The sequence below is a fragment of the Zeus faber genome (assembly GCF_960531495.2).
Source record: "Zeus faber genome assembly, chromosome: 9".
NCBI classification, from domain to species: Eukaryota; Metazoa; Chordata; class Actinopteri; order Zeiformes; family Zeidae; genus Zeus; species Zeus faber.
The window spans coordinates 31,018,300-31,039,505 of NC_137197.1; positions in this window are offsets into that span (position 1 = coordinate 31,018,300).

Below are 21,206 nucleotides of genomic sequence, written 5' to 3' on the forward strand. Positions count from 1 at the left end.
CCTGTTATCTAATCAGAGAAATTATTTCCAACCAGTCGGAGTATTTAAATGCAATGAGAGGTGGAGTCGAGGCTGTTCTTGGCGGGGGGGTGGTTACCTGGGGCCCAACTCCACTTTTCGTTTAAGGACCAGTTGACAGAAATGCTCCAGTGCACGCCTTTCATATGCATATCTCCTTATACCAAAAACCTATTTCCTGCTGCTCAGCCACAGTTACTTCTCCCCAAAAGAGACGAGCATCAGGAACGGAGCAATGTTGAAATGGGATATGTCATTAAATGGAACATTGACTATTGACGAAATGGGCCAATGAGTGAATGCCTTGTGTGAATGCCAACATATCAATACCTTAACATCAAGAGAGACATAAAGACAAAAATGATGTATTTGTGGATTTTCAAACGCATCCCATAATTCATCACATTGAGTGTGAGACTGAAGTTTGAAGTCTTTACCCCATAAAACCAAGCTACCTATGCTCATGAATGATATTACTTTTCAACCGAGTGTGTGAGTTAATGTCTAAAGGCTAAGGGGCATATATTCTGTTTTGTGATTACACCCGGCTCCTCTTTCTCAGGATATCTTACATTCCTGCCCACAAATGGCAGAACTGTTTTAGTCGTTATCTGTGTTTTTCTAGCTCATAAAAGGACCGTTTGTGTAATCACTCAATATTTGCCTTCCCGGCACCGATAGGGTTTGATGTTTTCCTTTGTCAAAACAGTTCTCAGCTGTTACTGAAGGCAACAGAGAATCACATGGCTAGTGTCAGGGTACGCCCAGCCTTTTCCTCGCATAAAAGCTGGCTTCTTCAAATGTAAAACTATAATGGACAGCATCACTGTTTTGAAGTGCATCTGTCGTTCTTTTTATTCTGCAGAATCTTCTTCTTCTTTCAGCTGCTCCCTGGCAGCGCCATCCTCAGCATCATATTCCCAATGTAACTCTCATCTCTCCTACACACGTGTCCAAATCATCTCAATCTCGCCTCTCACTTTTTCACCAAACTGTCCAACCTGCGCTGTCCCTCTAATGTACTCATTCTTAATCCTGTCCATCCTTGTCACTCCCAATGAAAATCTCAACATCCTCAACTCTGCCACCTCCAGTTCGGCCACCTGCCTTTTTGTCAGTGTCACCGCCTCTAAACCGTACAACATAGCTGGTCTCACTACCGTCCTGTAGAGCTTCCCCTTCACTCTTGCTGGAACCCTTTTGTCACAGATCACTCCAGACACTCTTCTCCACCCACTCCACCCTGCCTGTACTCTCTTCTTCACCTCTCTCCCACATTCTCAGATGATTTGGTTCAAGTACTTGAACTCATCCGCCTTCTCTACCTCCACTCCTTGCATTCTCAGCTTTTTGCCGCCCTCCCTCCCATTCAGGCGCATGTATTATGTCTTACTCCTGCTGACTTTGATTCCTCTTCTCTCTAATGCATGCCTCCACTTCATCAGGCTATCCTCAACCTGCTCCCTACTCTCACTACAGATCACAATGTCATCCACGAACAACATAGTCAACGGAGACTCCTGACTGATTTCATCTGTTGACCTGTCCATCACCATTGCAAACAAGAAAGGACTCAGAGCTGATCCTTGATGCAATCCCACCTCCACTTTGAATGCCTTTGTCACGCCTACTGCTCACCTTACTACTGTCTGACTGCCCTCATACATATCCTGTGCCACTCTTACTTACTTCTCTGCCATCCCCAACTTCCTCATGCAATACCACACATCCTCTCTCGGCCTATCATATGCTTTCTCTAAATCCACAAAGACACAGTGCAACTCCCTCTTGCCTTCGCTGTACTTTTCCATCAGCATTCTTAAAGCAAACATTGTATCTGTCGCACTCTTTCCTGGCATGAAACCATACTGCTGCTCGCTGATCCCCACCTCCCCTCTTAACCTAGCCTCCACTACCCTTTCCCATAGCTTCATGCTGTGGCTGATTAACTTTATTCCCCTGTAGTTACTACAGCTCTGTATATCTCCCTTATTCTTGAAGATGGGTACCAGTTCACTTCTTCTCCACTCCTCCGGCATCCTCTCCCTTTCCAGGGTGGCGTTAAACAGTCTTGTTCGGAATGCTACCTTAATCACTTAAACATTTCCATGTTTCCTTAGGTATGTCATCTGGGCCAACAGCCTTTCCACTCGTCATCTTCTTAAATGCTGTTCTCACCTCATTCTTGCTCATTTGCTGCGCTTCTTGATCCACTATCCTCACTAGTCAGCACATTCCCATCATTATTCTTCATCACCCTAACCTGCTGTACATCCTTCCCAGCTTGGTCCCTTTGTCTTGCCAATCGGTACAAGTCCTTTTTTCCTTCCATACTGTCCAACCTCTCATACAACTCGTCGTATGCCTTTTATTTTGCCTTTGCCACTTCTCTCTTCGCCTTGTGCCGCATCAGCTTGTGCTCCTGTCTACTTTCTTCATCTCTCTGACTATCCCATTTCTTCCTCGCCAACCCCTTCTGCTCTATGCTCTTCTGTACTTCTTCATTCCACCATGGCAGTCAGGAATCGACTGTCAGACATCCTAGAAGGAGTCGTCTGCACATTACTGTAGATCGAACAGAGACAAGAAATGACAACACGAGATCCCAAATAAATTAAATGTAAGGACTGCAATCAGAATCAGAAATTACTTTCGTTACAACTCCAATCTACATACAACATATTTACATACAACATATTAAAAACATATAATAATTATTAAGAAACATAATTATATATAAATATATATATAAACACATGGTAAAGTGTAAAATGTATAGTTAAAAATGTGCAAGAAGAAGAAAGCGCAGAAGTGGATATCCGTGTTTTGAGGTCAGATTACAGAGAGGGGGTGTCTGACTCTCTGAGGGAGGCGTTGTAGAGATTGATGACTACAGGCGGGAATGATTTCCTGTGGCGCTCTGTGGTGCATCTGGGTAAGAGGAGTCTTCTGCTGAAGGTGCTCCTCTGCTGGGCCAGTGTGTCGTAGAGAGGGTGTGAGACATTGTCCAAGATGGACTGAAGCCTGGACAGCATCCTCCTCTCTGCCACAGTCGTCAGGGTGTCCAGTTCCTCTCCTACTACATCACTGGCCCTCCTGATTAGTTTGTTTAGTCTGTTGTTGTCTGCGACCCTCAGCCCACTGCCCCAGCATGTGACAGCGAAGAAGATCGTACTGGCCACAACAGACTCATAGAACATCCTCAGCATCATCTGGCAGATGTTAAAGGACCTCAGCCTCCGTAGGAAATAGAGTCGGCTTTGGCCCTTTTTGTAGACTGCCTCGGTGTTTCTGGTCCAGTCCAACTTGTTATTGAAGTACACCCCCAGGTACTTGTACTCCTCCACAGTGTCCAGAGGGACCCCCTGGATGGAAACAGGGGTCACGGTTGTTTTTGCCCTCCTCAGATCCACTATGAGCTCCTTTGTCTTAGTCACATGGAGCTGCAGATGGTTCAGCTCACTCCAGGTGACAAAGTTGCCCACACCAATCCTGTATTCACTCTCATCACCCTTTTTAATACAACCAACTTTTGCTGAGTCATCAGAAAACTTCTGAAGGTGGCAGGACTCAGTGCAATAGTTGAAGTCTGAGGTGAAGGGGGTGAAGAGGAAGGGAGAGAGGACAGTACCCTGTGGGGCCCCAGTGTTGCTGACTACTCTGTCAGACACACAGTTCTGTAGGCGTACATACTGTGGTCTGCCCATCAGGTAATCAACAATCCAGGACACGATGGGGGCCTCCACCAGCATCGCAGCCATCTTCTCACCCAGAAGAGCCGGACGGATGGTGTGGAAAGCACTGGAGAAATCAAAGAACATGACTCTCACAGTGCTTGCCGGCTTGTCCAGATGAGTGTAGACTCTGTTCAGCAGGTAGATGATGCTGTCCTCAACTCCCAGGCGGGGCTGGTAGGCGAACTGCAGTGGATCAGTGAAAGGCCTGACAATAGGCCTTAGCTGCTCCAGGACGAGCCTCTCGAAGGTCTTCATGATGTGGGATGTCAGAGCCACCGGTCTGAAGTCCTGAGGGCTGCTGGGACGCGGCGTCTTCGGCACAGGAACGAGGCAGGACGTCTTCAACAGCACAGGGACCCTCTGGAGGTGCAGGCTCAGGCTGAAGACTTGACTGAGAACTCCACACAGCTGGGGGGCACAAACACATACTGCAATATTGTATTGATCAGGATGATCGAGAAAAAAGCTTTGGCTAAGCGTAGATATTGTGATCAGGATGCTTGTGAAAAAAGCTTTGGGTATAGCTTATATCATTAAGAATAATATTATTATATATATATTATTATTATTATTATTATTATATTTTATTATTATTATTATACTGTGCCAATTGAGCAGATAATCGGAAAAAGCTTTGAGTAAAGCTTAGATAATTGTGCCGATCGAGAAGGTCGTAGAGAGAAAAAGCTTTGAGTAACCTTAGAGATTGCATTGATCCAGAGGATCGTGGAAGAAGCTTTGTTAAGCTTAGATATCCCCCCCCCTCAGACAGGCGTTTTGCCAGTTACGTGCTGTGTAGGCTAGAAAGAGCAGTGGAAATATCGGTGTGGAGGACCATGGATGAGTGGCCAAAATTGCATCGATCAAGGAGATTGTGGTTTTTGTTTGTTTGTTTGTTTGTTTGTTTGTTTGTTTGTTTGTTTGTTTGTTTGTTTTTTGTTTTTTCCCCCTTCATTTATTTTAATATAAATTTATGATGAAGTTGACATAATTTAATACATCATTTAATACATAATTATTAAACTATATATATATATATATATATAGATAAATCTTGCTCCCTCTGTAGAAACGTGATCTCTCGCTCTCTCTCTCTCCCTCTGTGTGTATGTAAATTAGGTATAACAGCTGCATCCGGCCAGTATGTGAGAGATAATTAGAGGGAGTGGAAGAGATGGGAAGTTAACAGGGAATTAAAATATGTTAGAATAGGTTGGAAAATGTATAACAATGTGAGAGAGAGAGCTGTAAAGCTAATTGATAGACTGAAAGGATTATGGAAGTTGATGAGGAAGAAAGAATAAGTAGGAAGAAAGACAATGAAAGTGGAAAAGTTAGCACATGATGATTTGGGGTTCAATGTTTAGGATGGAACTCGGAGCAAAGAGAGTTGTGAATGTCATTTTAGTAAGATATTGGTTCAGCAGAGGAAGCCCCAGGACTGAGTGATTTAACTAATAGTCAAATGGTGCTCTGTGTGTTTATGGTTAACTCGTGGTGTTTAGCAGACAAAATAAAAATCTAAATGAATTTAAGTGCCGGTTAAGTCAAGTCAAGTCAAGTCAAGTCACACTTAATTTAAAGAGCGCATTTCATACCAGGGCAACACAATGTGCTTTACAAAGAAATACAAAAAAGAAAGGGAGAACGTAGTTGTCATCCGGTTATGTAACAAAATAATGCCCCAGAAACAACAAAAGCAACAACAAAGAAAACAAAAACAACAATAAAAGCAACTCCAACAACAGCAACAGCAGCAGCATCAACACCAGCAACAACAACAGCAGGAACGCACACTCAAAGACGTCACTGGAACCGGAGGTGGTAGCTCTCACCGACAACAACAGCACCAGCAGCTGCAGCAATGACAACACCTGCAGTGACATTACCAGCAGCAGACAACAGCAGCAACAAAAACAGCAACAGCAGCAGTAACAGTAGCAGCAACAGCGCACAAGCGAAGACGTCACCGGGACCGGAAGTGGTAGCTCTCACCGGAATCAGAAATCTCCTCCTCTGTATTGAGTCAACAGTGTGTACAACCTCATCTCAACGAAGTAAAGCACAGCAAAGATGTCACCGGAACCGGAAGTGGTAGCCCTCACCGGAAACGGAAATTTGAACTGTGTGCACCATCTCATCTTAATCCAGTCACTGTCCTTTAATTAGTGTCCCTAAATTATGGGTCAAGTTTTCAATCAGACCTCGGGAGGGAGACCCTTTCTCTCTCCGAAAACACACCCTTCTTATGATCCTCTAATTGTAATATCACAACAGAAGCAACCACAGCAACAGAAATAGCAGCAGCAGCCACAGCAGCAACATCAACACCAGCAGCAACACCAGCAAAACCAAAGCAGGAGCAACAACAGCAACGCACATGCAAAGACCTCACTGGAACCGGAAAAGTCACAGTAGTTAATAACAGTAGTTTATGCTAAGGTAGTATGAATAGATATTAAACCGTTTCAACTATTGGATTGTGTTCAGAGAGATGATTGTGATAGGGCTTATAGTTGTGTGGTTAGTTGTAGCAGGTTTTTAGTTGCTGAAAAAAGTGTCTGTTGGTTTATTAATGCAACTTTGTGAAAGCTGAGGAGTATGATGAGTGTTTGTTTTGTTGTTTTTGTTTTAGTGTTTGACCACTAAGCATTTTAAATTAAAAACGAAATTGATCAATATAAATTGTGAAGAATTGGATACAGTAATATTTTTGGAAAGCAAATATGATGCATAACAACAGTAACAATGCATCAGTTTTTGGTCTATAAAGTTTGCGTTATTTTTTTTCTTTTTGAGTTCTTTGTTTTGAGTCGTTTGCAGTGTTACAGCAGCAACAGATTGGTATAATAGCATGAAGCATTAGTAAATTGGTTATTCAAAATAAAAGGATATGATAAACAAGTGAACAGTATAGATTAGACATTACACATTAAATAGTAATATTGCACGAGTGAATTGTCAACTTTGGTGTGATATATGGTCGTGTTTGTGTGCTTGAATACTTACTTAATTGTTTAAGTATAATAACAGTATATAACAGTATTTTTTTTTTATCACTGTAGAAGTGATCCCAACTTGACATTGAATAATGTAGCTATTGCTATACAATATAAATACTTGGAAAATTGGTTAGCAAAAAGGAATACTTGTTTTGTTTTGTGCACTGGAGAGGTAATGGAATGTGTACTTTCACTTCCAAAAAATTAAACACTGAAAAAAAAATGCTGTTTGAATGGCTTTTAATTTGGGCATTTGAAATTGAAAATTTTAATTTGGAAATAACTAGTGAATCGATTAATGTTGTAATTGTGTATTGATAGATATTAACCAACCCGTCTATTCAGTGTTTTATTTCCGCAGCTTTTAAGCATTTGAACAGGAATCCACTGTGCTGCAGTTTGAGTTTTGGCGAGTGTAGATATGACTGTGTTTGATTGGGAATACCTGACAGACAGACCTGACAGAATTGAGATTCAAAGAGGGTTCCTCTGCAATTGAGTAAGGCCATAACATGTCCAGCATTCAAAGGTCCTTGTAAATTATTGGTATTATTGCTATTTGAATTGAACGGATTTGCAAATACAATTATTTAATAGGCTAAATTGGAATTATTGTGAGATGAAATTCATTCGAGCAAATAAATAGAAAGACCTTGATTAAATTTAGATACATCATATTGAGCTCCATCGTTAAATTACTGTCAGATATTATAGAGTGCCCTACAGAACCAGAATCATTTAGATTCATGCTTATTTAAAAGTGACATTCTCCTAAATTGACCTAGTTGTTGAAGCAATGTTCCAAAGTTGAGTTAATGATTACTGTGTTATCACTCAGTGACACTGTTGTCAGAGAACCCTGGAGTGATTATCTTTATGACACTACCTATTACTGTGGTAGACCTCTCATCTCTTCATCTTCTGACAATTTCTGTAGGAAACACATTTAGCACTCCAGGGCTTCACCTAGACCCGAGGGACATTCTTTTCTCCCTGGTATCCTCCTGAGAGATATTCTACTCCTGCAGGGCCTTGTTTATGGAGATCCAGTTCAGCCAACTTCAGGCTGAATAACTTGGGACATTTTCTGGACAACAAACAAAGTTCTGCTGTGTGAAATTAAATGCAAGCGTTGACTTCAGCTACCCACCCCCTCCACCAACAAACATGAAGTGTTTTTGCCTCCCAGTACCGCAAACGCACAATTGAGAAAGTTTTTGTTCACAGTTGAGGACCCTGAGCAGCTATGCTTCTCTGAACCCGCATTTGGTGATGTCACTGCATCAGACAAAACATCAAACTGAATGAATGCAATCTGAATGTTTTTTCTGCTCCAACTGGGAGCTGTGGGATGATTGATTGCATCAAGTCTTGCTGGAAATGACACCTGAGTGTGTGTGTCTGTGTGTGTGGGGGGGGGGGGGGGGGGGGGGTTGCAACTGTAGTTTTCTCATTCTGTCTATTTTAAAATGTTTTTTAAGTAAGAGTATTGGCAAAATTAAAGTAAATAATATTTCCTTTAAGAGTCAGTAAGTTGAGGAAATTTAATTATTAAGCTGAAACAAAAATAGGCATAGAATTTGGAAAAAAAGTGAATGTTTCCTTGATTGTGTTTACTATGTTGATAATAGCACCTCTAGGTTTAAGAGGGTCTCAATTTGAATGCTAAATTTGTTATTAAAGTAGATGTGTTAACTTGAGTTGAAATGCCAAATAACCAATCAATTTCGCTAAACAGACTGCAGAATGATTTGAGTTATAGTTGAATGCTCCCTGGCCAAAAGGTAAGACTAGCAGTCAAAGCTTAGCTTAACACATAATTCATGTGATTTATTCAAAGTTAAGTTACACAAATTGACCATGAGATGACGGATAGTTGATCAAATTTTATTGATCAATGCCTGTCAGTCTTCTATTAGCTTGATGACTGCTAAGATGTAAGGCTTATTGTTTACAGTCATTAATAGTGCCTTTAAAGGTATACGTAAAAAGAATATAAACAAATTTGTAAAATTGTTATGGCGGGGCAAGTGGCGTGGTCAAGTACCGGCTGCGGGTGACAGCACGGTTCCCTTTCCCGCGGCCGCCAAGCTACATCAAATTGGCCTAATCAGTGCCCACGCAGCGCTGATTGGTCTGACTCGAGGGAGATTTCTTAATGTTTGTCTGTCTTGCAGAAGGGATCGGAGCACGGGCTGGTCAGCTGACCAGGAGCCAGAACAGAACACCATCCCTCCTGTGCCCGAAACCATCAGCATTATTAAATATTACTTATAATTGTGGCCAGCGAGCCATTCTGTTGGACTGTATAATAAAAATTCCCGCCAGCCGGTACAGCATGATAAAAAGGACTCCATTTCCCAGAAATAACTTGTCTCCCTCCCCAATTGTAAATAATAATTAATAATGCTGTCGTCCGCAGCCGGTGCTTGACCACGCCCCTTGGTCTGCCATAATTGTATTGAACACAAAACTTTAAAATGTTTTGGTATGTGAATCACATTTCTTCTTACCCTCTCTAGTTGTTTAACTTATTGTTCAAGTTATGTGGAGCCTTCGGTAGTGTTTTCTGCTGCATTACGGAAATACATTTTTAGCTGATTTTGAGTTTATTAATGGCAGCACATTAATCCAAATGTTGGTGATTTATTGATCTGCTTGTGTCGCTGATGCACAGTACCTCCTAAAATACTTAGATCAAGATGGTCATATAGTTTTCTTTCCATTATAACTCCAGCAGCCACAAAAGAAAATTCACTATTTGAGTCATGACATTTATTTTATTATTTTTTCTTTTATCCTCAGGGTCGCACCCTGGCATTGTCTTTTTAGGCTGTTGCTTTTGGATCGTGGAATAAGGCAACGCTTGCCCAGCCATTACTAGCAATGGCTCGTGGGAAGGGCTTATCATCATCAGTTGGAGTTGATTGGACGCCTGAGGTGGAAAAAAGTTTTGTTTTTTTCAAACAAGCCTTTGCACCTGCTCCATGTCAGGTTTTCTGGATTACTTTTACTGTGGATGAGGGAGATGGATTTATGTTAGCTATGTTGTGACAATCTTATGGAGATGAATTATGTGTTGTTGCATATGTGACCCACCGCTGATTTTAGGTAAATTTGGCACCTTTTTTTCAGGTGTCACTTGTGCGAATCAAGCAAATAGTTTTAAAGCTATGCCTTGTTAATGACGAGGGTGCAGCAACTGGGTTTCTGAGATAATAACCCTCAGAGTTTCCCCAACACTTGGACCCATTCCGCCTGCTCCCAGAATGCAAATGAGTTGGAGGCCAACAAAGGCCACATGGCCACTTGACTACCTGCTGAATTGGGCAATCTCTGCATTGTTCTTGTGTTTATAGGCAATGTTGAACAGCGTCATCGACACGTAACAGCTTTTATTTAACAGTAAGAATATACATGTATTGTTAAAGTGGAATCATTTAGAAGTTTAAAAGTGCACAACAGCACAAGGCAACACAACAAAATGTACAGTCTGTCAATAATATTCCACAGAGACAAATATAATATTTGTCTCTGTATATCAACCTCGGTGTGTCATTTAATATATAAATGTGAGTATGCCAAATAGCCAAAACCGCCTAGGAATGTTAATAGTTGACCAACCCATATTTGTAACGGGTGTGGTTAGGACCCAATTGGTAATGTCTTTTATTTGTAGAGCAACAGAAGACAGGCAGGGAGCAGGCAGGATACGTTGTCGGGGACAGGCAGGTTCGATAACGGGGAGGGCAGACAGAAGACAGGTGGGGGCAGGCAGGATACGTGGTCGGGGCGAGGCGGGGTCGGTAGTGGGGAATCAATCCGGAGAACGCTGGAGAGTCTGGTGCAAGCATCAAAAACAATCTGGCAATGGGTGACTGGTGAGAGTGGCTTATATAGTGGCTTGATTTCTGATCGGGAAGAGACGTGTGCGCAGGTGAATGGAGTTGGGCTAATGAGGCAGGTAAGGAGAGGGAGGGGAAAGTAGATGAAAGCGGAGATCATGACAGAACCCCCCCCCCTCAAGGGACGGCTCCTGACGTCCCAAACACAAAACAGAAAAAAAAACAGAAAATAAAACCAAAAGTCCATGCAGGGTGGGAGGAGGGCTAGTACTCGTCGGAGACCCCGTCCATCTCCTTGTCCTCCGCTAAATGGGCCACGTCATCCTCATCGGAGGAGGGACCCCAAGGGTCGACATCATCCGCCTCTGAACCATTGCTGGAGGGCACAGACAGGAGAGGTGGTGGGGTCTGCGGTCGGGAGGGTTGACCAGGTCTCGAGGGCTGGGAGGCGCCAAGGGGACCAGAGCACTCTCCAGGGATCAGCTTGACTTTGGACACATGGAAGGTGGGATGGACGCGCATGGACCGGGGCTTGAGCCGCACTGCCACCGGGTTGACGACCTTCTCGATCTCGAACGGGCCGATGAACCGAGGAGCCAGCTTCTTTGATTCCACCTTCAGGAGGAGGTCCCGGGTGGAGAGCCAGACCCTCTGGCCCCGCTGGTACTCCGGGGCCTGGGAGCGGCGACCGTTGGCGGCAGAGGCGTTGCGGCCAGCGGCTCGGAGGAGGGCGGCCCGGGCCCGGGTCCAGGTCCTGCGGCAGCGGCGAATGAAGGCCTGGACGGACGGGCAGGAAGCCTCACTCTCAAGGGCCGGGAACAGAGGCGGTTGGAAGCTATAGGCGCACTGGAAGGGGGAGAGGCCTGTGGCCGAACTGGTCAGGGTGTTGTGGGCATATTCCACCCACAACAGCTGCTCAGAGCAGGATGACGGGTGTTGTGACGTCATGCACCGAAGGGCTGTCTCCATCTCCTGGTTCTTCCACTCTGTTTTGCAGTTGGACTGGGGGTGGTACCGTGAGGACAGGCTGACGGTGGCCCCCAGGAGCGAACAGAACTTCAACTTCCTCCAGAAGACAGAGGCGAACTGGGGACCCCAGTCGGATACAACATCTACCGGGATGCCATTGAGGTGGACGACGTGGTTCAGCAATAGCTCGGCGGTACCGTTGGCCGACCGGAGCTTCGGTAGAGGCACGAAGTGAGCCATCTTGCTGAACTGGTCCACCACGGTCAGGATGGTAGTATTGCCGCTAGAAGGTGGCAGACCGGTGACGAAGTCCACGGAGATGTGAGACCAGGGGCGATGAGGAACTGGGAGTGGGAGTAGAAGATCGGGAGGAGCAAGAAGAGAGGGTTTGTGCTGGTTACAGGTGGGGCAGGCATTGACGAACCCTCGGACGTCCTGACCCAGGGAGGGCCACCAGAAGCGACGCTGGACAACCTCCTTCGTCCGCTGGATCCCCGGGTGGCAGGTGAGTCGGGAGTTGTGGGCCCACTGGAGAACCTCGGACCGGAGGTCAGGCAGAACGAACAGACGGTCGGGCGGACATGCGCTGGGTCCTGGTCCTGGGCGGCGGCTCTGACTCTCTCTTCCACCTCCCAGGTGAGTGTGCCGACTAGACGGGAGGACGGCAGAATGGTGTCGGGGTCAGCAGCGTCTTCCTCCTCCTCCTGGAACTGCCGGGACAGGGCGTCGGCTTTGACATTGCGTGACCCCGGCCGATATGAGAAGGAGAAATTGAACCTGGTTAGGAAGAGCGATCAACCCAACGAGCCTGACGGGAGTTCAGCCTCCTGGCGGACTGGATATACTCAAGGTTCTTGTAGTCTTGTGGTCCACACTCAGTAACGGCAGCTGGGTTCCCTCTAGTGTCGCCTCTCCTCCAGGGCCAATTTGACGGCGAGAAGCTCCCTATTCCCGATGTTGTAGTTCTCTCTGCCGGGGTCAAACGCCTGGAGAAGAAGGCGCAGGGATGAAGTTTTGTTCGAATGCGGTCCTCTGGGACAGAACAGCTCCGACTCCCACGTCGGAGGCGTCCACTTCAACCACGAACTGCTGTTTGGGGTCAGGCAATACCAGAGTGTATTGCTGGTCCGATCCCAGGCTAGCATGCTGTAGTGTCCTTGAGCAAGACACTTAACCCCTAATTGCTCCTGATGGCTGCGTCCGTCGGTGATTGAACAATTGTAAGTCGCTTTGGATAAAAGCGTCTGCTCAATGAAATGTAATGTAATGTAATGTAATATGCACCTTCCTCCCCTGCACCATTGACCTGCAGCAGTTTGCATACTTGCCAATAAGATAGACGGATGACGCAGTCTCCCAGGTGCTGCACACCACGCTCATGCACCTCTATGGCGGGGGGGTGGGGGTTATGTGAGATTGCTGTTTATTGACTTCAGTTCAGCTTTCAACACCATAGCCCCTAATCAGACTGGCTGTCAAGCTGCTGGAGCTAGCACTGAACACTACACTGTGTGCCTGGATCCTAGACTTCCTCACAGCCAGGTGGTTAGGGTAAGGAGGAACACATCCAGCACCCTCATCCTGAACACAGGATCCCTCTAGGTGATCCTGTGCCTGTCTTCAGGCCCCTAGTGTACTCCCTGTACACAGATGACTGTGTGGCCAGGTCCAGCTCCAACACAATCATCAAGTTTGCTGACGACATCGTCGTTGTTGGCCTAATCATTGATGACGACAAGAAGGCCTACCATGAGGAGGTGGCTGACCTGTCACTCTGGTGCCAGGACAAAAGGCTCCTCCTGAACGTCAGCAAAACTAAGGAGCTGATTGTGAACTTTAGGAGAGGGTTACGACTGAGGATGCATGCACCATTGATGATTAATGGGACTGCTGTCGACAGGGTGAACAGATTCAAGTACCTGGAAGTCCACATCATGGAGGATTTAACATGGACTACACATACAGTCACTCTGGTGAAAAAAGCGAGGCTGGGTCTTTACCACCTCAGCAGCTGAAGAAATTCAGAGTATCGTGAGGATCCTCAAGTCCACCTACCCTGGAGCTGTTGTGCTTAAAAAAAATGGTGTGGACATCGGGCCAGTAAAAAGTCTGGATCTTTGGACGACGTTTCTATCTTATTCTGGCTTTAAAAAACTTGGAAGAAACATTTATTTGTATATCAGAGAATCAAATACACCATTAAACTTTGAGTAGGCTTTTCGAAACCGACTGAACAACCGAGCCTTTGTTCTTCCAAGTTCTCATGTCCGGCCCCTTTTCAGTGCGAGGAACCAATCTTATTCCTGTTGCTAGGGACTTCCTCCTTGCAGTGCACCAATCATAGACTTGAGGGTATTACATTACATTTAGCAGACGCTTTTATCCAAAGCGACTTACAATTATTCAACACCGACAGATGCAGTGGTGGTCCACCAATCAGGTGCAATTAGGGGTTAAGTGTCTTGCTCAAGGACACTACAGCATGCTAGCAGGAGGAGCCTGGGATCGAACCAGCAACCTTTAGATTACTAGACCACCAGCTCTTGACCTTGACAGTTTCTCTTGTACCACCTGTCTTAGGCTAGTGTTCTGTTCAAGCCCATTTCTATAGAAGACTTTTCTTTATATTACTTGTTTTTTGGTGTTTTATAACATACATTTTTTAAGGTTTATTTAATACAAATACCTTGAATATTGGTATTGTAGTATAACATGTAATCAGTTTCTTGTTATGTGGGGGTTAATAATTAACCACAACAGATCAGTGGAGAGCATCCTGACAGGCAACATCACTGCAAGGTTTGGGAACTGTACTACTCAGGACAGACTGGTCGTGTAGAAGGTGGTGCGTTCAGGCAAACGTACCACTTGAACTACCCTCCCCTCCCTGCACGACTTATACACCAGGAGGTGTAGTAGCAGAGCCCGCAGGATCATGAAGGATCCTCACCACCCAAACAATGGACTGTTCCAGCTACTGCGGTCGGGCAACCACCTCCGCAGTCACTCAGTGAGGACACAGAGACTGCGACGGAGTTTCTTCCCGCAAGACATAAGGACTGTCAATGCTGAAGCCACCAGGGATCCCCACTGAGACACACATCGGCCCCACTGCCTTACTGTACTGTATGTAGCATACTGTACTCCATACTGTATCACGGTACTGGGTTATAGCATACTGTGCTTTATTGATCTTCTGTTGGATGTTACTGCATTGGTTGGCCGTACTGTTGTATAGTGTACTGTATACCTCCACACACACTACCTCACTTTTTTCATATGCCATTTTACGGGACATATCTGTATAAAAATAATCGTAAATTCCTTTTATTTCTATTTTGTATTCCTACTTTGTATAATACCCTTTTTACCCTGAATTTATTCAATTTATTAATTGAATTGCATTTTAGGAATTTAGTTATTTAGTTAGTTAGTTCATCAGTTAGCTATTGTGCCAGTTAGTTATTGACCAGTTAGTACCTATTGTGCATAATCTCAGAGTGCATTGCAATTTAATTTCACTACATATATGTATGCTTGTATGTAGACAGAATGTATGTGACAAATAAACATCTTGAATCCTGAATTTTGAATCTTGAATAACTGTTTGGGAATCTCAGAATTATTCCATGTACCCCACTTTTACAATCGTGAACCTAGACTAAACAATGTTGTCATAATGTGTGTCTCTCACCCAAGTGTTTAGGTCTATCTGCCCAGTTTAAAGTAAGCCTACCCATCCCACTTGAAGGACCACTACATGACCAGGTGACTGGGTGGTGACCTACAACTTCCGGAGAAAATGCTGGAACTCTGCCAGATTCCTGGGACAGGTCCAGATCTTCCTCACCACCACAGCAGCAGTTAAGGTGGCAGAACGACCAAGGTGCATACATGCATCTCATTGCAAGAAAGTCCCCAAACTTCCAGAGGACCAGATAAATGACAACGACAGAGAATCATCAGACGTGAATTGAGATCACGATCCCAATGGAGTTAAGTGTTGGTAACCTCTATCTCCACAAAGTGGATTCACTACAGTGGCCAAGATCTGTACTTGAAAAGGATGAAGCTCTGTCAACAGGCAAAGATTGGTCACGTCTGTGTGATTATCTTTCTCATCACCATCGCCATCGTCCTGGAACAAAGTTCCACAGCGAGACTTTAACAGCCACTCCCCCACCCCACTCTCACTCACACCAGATCCTCTAGCCTAGTCAACTATAGTCCATTCATGTGCTGGAATTATATATCACTTGTGCTTTCGATCCGTTTTTTCTGATGGACAAAGAAGCTGTTATCCTGGAGTTTCAGTAGGAATAACGACTGCATGTAACCAAACAAAGATAATTTATACAATGGGACAAGCAACAACAGACCTCTATTGGCTATGTGGACACATAGCGTACGCAGGTCTGCCGAAGAACTGGGCTGCCATTTGCGCACTAATGATGTTAGATTTGCCAGTTTGTTTTTAGGCATACAAACTATGAAAGAGTTAAGTGATGATTCAATGAGAGACCAAGCTGACATTTGGGACCCATTTGCTTGGCTAAGAGATGTACTAGGGCCATGGATTTCTATGCTCATAAAATTTTGATACCTGTAGTGATAATGTGTTTGATGCTATGCTGCAGTATAGCGTGCATAATACCTAACCTTCACAAGATGAATACTAATATGATGGCATGACAGTTTGTCTCGACACCACTAAATGATTGGAAACCACCTTATCATGAAAACAGAGAAGTTGAGACATTGAGATGTTGAGATGTGAAGATGCTTGTGTAATCATGTGTATCCTGACTTATAGGATGTGTTAGTCATTATCGTCACACAATGAATTTTGTTGTTGTCATTATTACGTGATAACCATTGCTTAATCTGCATAGCATTATGTATTTGTGGAATCTCTTCATGTTCATTACTTTCATAGTCTGGTTCATGATTTTTTTTGTTGTTTTCTAGTTAAGGTTGTAGAATGGCTTCACACAGGATTTTCCCTCTCAGTGCGACTTGTTTTTTTTCCTTAGTGTGTTCTCACCCTTATTGGCCTTTTACTCTTCTCTAGTTAAATATGGGAAGAGAGTTTTGGCCAATTTGAGGTAGAGATGTCAATATTCAAGAGGTTTATTCGTCACATACATTTACATACTTTCACACATATATGCAGTGAAATGTCAGATGCGACTTCTGTCTGGGATGTTCATTTATTTATTTTTTGGTTACAGTTTTTATTAGATGTGTGTTTTCGAGAGGATTTCAATGAGATAGAATACTTGGGACATCTCTGAAGTAAAATTGTATTGTATTCAATTTATATGTCATTTTTTGATCCCTTTGCCTCAATTATATGAAATCTTAGTCATAGTGCATTTTTATTTTGTATTGATCCACTGGGAACAAAAGGAGGGTGTGTGGTAGAAAAAATGCTCATGAATAATAATACCTTACAACCAAGTGAAGTCTAAATGCTGAGGGGCATATGTTTTGTTGTCAAAAATGGCACAACTGTTTTAGTCGTTGTCTGTGTTTTTCTAGCTCATAAAAGGACCTTTTTGTAAAGACTCAATGTATGCTTTCCCTGCACCGATAGTGTTTGATGTTTTCCTTTGTTAAAACAGTTCTCAGGTGTTACTGAAGACAACAGTGAATCACATGGCTAGTCTCAGGATAGGCCCTACCTTTTCTTAACATAAAAGCTGGCTTCTTTAAATGTAAAACTAGAATGGACAGCATCACTGTTTTGAAGTGCATCTGTGTCTTTCTCTTTATTCTACAGAATAAATATCTTTAATACTCTCTGTTTGTTTACTGTAGCATAACAGGTTTGCCTCACCGACCACGCAGTGAGAATTCTGCAACACCTTAAACAGCTTTGTGCCGACGTGTGGTGTTACTGCATAGCAACCACACATGAAGTTACTAGGCCAATAAGCCTAGGGTTTGTGGGACTTGTGGGGTGCGAGCTATGTGGGTAGGAATGTCACGGGCAGCTGGAATCTTGCCCGTCATGCTCCTGCCCCGACGTGCTTCTCGTCCGTCCTGCAATTTTAATACCACTGATATTAGCTTCGAGCACATACACTCACACATGTATCTTTCTCCGAAAAACACTACACCAGACCAGTGTCTGCGGGACAGAAGGTGTGCAAGTCATTCAGGTTCAACATGCTTGGAGGACTCGTACCCCCACCCCCCGCAATTTTAACTGCGGTTGCCAACAGCACACATTCAGCACTGGGGTTTTCTGGGGTGGCGGGGCGCTGGTGGGTTGGCTGGGGGGTGACCGGGTGGGCCCACTGCCGGCTGGGTTGGGGTCCTGGTGGCTTGCACCTGGTGCCGGATGGCTTCTGGCATGCTGTTACCCGGCGGGGCTGCGGAGAGTGCCGCCGGGTGCCTTCCAAGGCCCCTAGGAGGTCGCTTGCTGTCGTGCATGTGGGTTAAGATACGAAAGGGGGGGGGGGCTGACCTCCAGGTGTCCTGCGCTGAACACTCTGGGCTACATGGATGGTTGCTTGCGGCTGGATGGGGCATCTGGCCGGTTGCGCTGGAGTGGGCCTCGCCCTTGCACTTGGCGCTGGTGGTTGTCCTCATTCAACAGAACAAATTTGGACTAGTCCTGTACACTCACCAGTGGACACTTCACACATCACATGCACGCACGCACGCACGCACGCACACACACACACACACACACACACACACACACACACACACACACACACACACACACACACACACACACACACACACACACACATTCCCATTTACATTCAGGCAGTTTCATCACAGGCACACACACACCACCAGCACCTGCTTTGAACGCACCCCCAACACCCTCCTGGTTACGTCCTTCTCCTTTCCTCCCTCATTTACTGTAATAACTATGACAGGAAGAGGCCACGTGCCAAATTGCTGTTCCAGTTTTCCTGGACTTAATTAACTCTGTTTTGTCGATACATGTCGTCATCTGACATTTCTATGTTCATGTTTTTCTATGTGTAAGTTTTTGTTTGGTTCTATGTTTATTTGTCCCACCCGTGGTGTTTCTCCCCCTCTTGGAGTAGTAATTTGTTGTTTAAAGACCAAAACATTGTACGATTTTTCTCCAAAGAGGGGGAGTGGTGGCAGTTTTGTATAACAAAAAACTGTGCTCTTGTCATGCCACAGGTCGTCCACAGTACAGAGTTGTTGCAAGCAGTTCTTGATTATTAAAGAATTAATAAAGAGTGGTATTGCTGGTTGAGAAGTTGAACTTGCAGACTAACTCTGTCCTAGATGCAATGGCATGCAAATACTCTGTGTTGTATGCCCAGCATGCTGACAGCACAGGTTTATCAAAAAATAAAAATAAAAAATACACCTGAAGTTCCTGTAATGGGAATATATATTTAAAACTTTTTCGTTCTATTATCCAAATAGGGCAGGTTTTCACATGGAAGACCTTTCTTTCCAACACTGAACACTGAACACTTTTCAGACACAGTACATCATCCTTTTAGCACGTTACAAGTTGGTGACACAGTATACAAACCTTCACCTATGTCTTGCCCTCACAATGAATTGTGGGATATGTTTGTCAGCGTGGTGTGCAGTGTTTGCATACTACAATATTTCACCGGCTTAACTATATCATCCTGATGCTTTCCACATACTAATCGAGCATACTATGGACATACGTACGAGGGACATACCAAATACAAATTTTCTAAAATAGTATGCAATTAACATAGTATGTAATTTCGGACGAAGCTCATGATATACAGTATTTGGAAATTTAAGTAAATTCTGTTGCAATACTCCCTCGCTGTCAGTCGAGCATCTTATGACACCAGTTCCCATGAGTCTGCATTCTCGTTTACCTTTTTTCTTTTCATTTTATTATTGGTTCCTTCTTTGCTTTCACTGGTTACATCTGAGAGATAATCTGGCAAGGACACAATAGTTCAGGGGTTTGGGTAACGGACTGGTAATCAATCACAACCTTGAATTGAAGTTCTGAAAAAGCTTGTTGAACAGAAAAATGACAATCTGCTGTTGGGGTTTTCAACAATTTGGCCTCGGTGTTGGCCTTAGCCCCAAATGCCTTGTAACCTGAACTGGGATTGTCTTTATGCGTTGTAAAAAATGTTCATATACTATATATACATGTTAGTATAATGTCCTACAGTTTTGTTCATGCCAGTAATCTTTAAGTCACACGGAACATAAACTCTAAGAAGAGTGACCCATCTTTTGGCACGTACCCTTCAGAGTAAAACTCTGCATATAACATGTAACTTGATTTTTAAGTCATTTCAGAATTTGGGCTGTTATCGAGAGACACTCTTCGTCTGCTTTGATGCTTTGGCTTGTTTGGTTGCCTCCTACTGTGTCACTGAATATTATACTTTATTTTTCTCCTTGGTTTCCTTTCTCTCTCACCTCATTTGATCTTCTCTCCTTGAAAACATATTTTGGTTTCAGAGATTTTCTCTCTCGCTTCTCATTGAATCAATCTTGGGGCAATATCATTTTCCATATCTGAAGTATAAGCTCCCTGACCACGGGGGAACAGGTTATCCCCACACCCCTACCTGCCTCTCTGGCCAGAATTACATGAAGAATACTAATCAATCCCAAAACACAGGGCCACAACGAGAGCAGACCCTGAATCCAGATAAGCCAGTGCCATGTTTCACTGCCGCAGACCTTTTACACTTACTTTGTCCTCCAGACTTTTTTCGGGGAATGGCAATACTTTTGCATTTTTTTGCCACTGTTTACAAGTTGGCGCTTGCCACATTTTGGTGGGAGGTCGACAGGAATAGAAGTAAACATGTTCCTGTTTCCATGTTCCATGTTTCTGATAAGATATGTATTGGCCGGAATGTTCTGGAAGCAAATATGTCATACTCTTTGTCCCAAAAGTAGCAGCTGGCGCAGCAAAAAATATTGGTGTCCATTATCTGCAGTAATATACTGCATCCAGAATAGGCCAGATGACATTCTGCAATGGAGTCAGCTGATTCTTCAATTTTCAGGGCCAGTATGGTGGAGGCGGCAGTAAACACTTCTGAATGCCAATCATTTCATTCCTATCTTGGCCATAAAAATTCAATCTTGTTTATTTGCGCCTGTGTTTTCTTTCCGTTAGTGGGGGAATCTGGCCACAGCTCTTTTGTCCATTAGAGAAAAGTAATCATGAAAACCACATTTCCCACAATCACTCACTCTCCGAGCTCTGTCCTCCCAGATATGAAAAAAAGCAGAGTGGTAGGAAGGAAGTAGAAAGCAGGAAGTTGGTCCTAACTGACCAAAAATTCTAAGTGATGTGATTTCGGTAGTACTTTTACAAAGAGTAATACGAACACGTTAACATTCTTCTGATGTAAAATCACTCACATCTCAATATGAGAGCTGGAGAGGTGTCCTTATGGCTACGTGTTGCCAGAAGACTAATCCATTGCGGTGTCAATTTCAACTGTTAGTGATTTGGGAATTTAGGGATGTTTTACAATCATTCGCTCATTTAGTCAAAATACATTAGTCTTTACTTTGATTTACTTTAGAACTGTAAAAAATAACACAACAACAACAACAAACACTGATGCTTTGGGTCTATCACGGACAACCACCAGCAGAGAAATCTA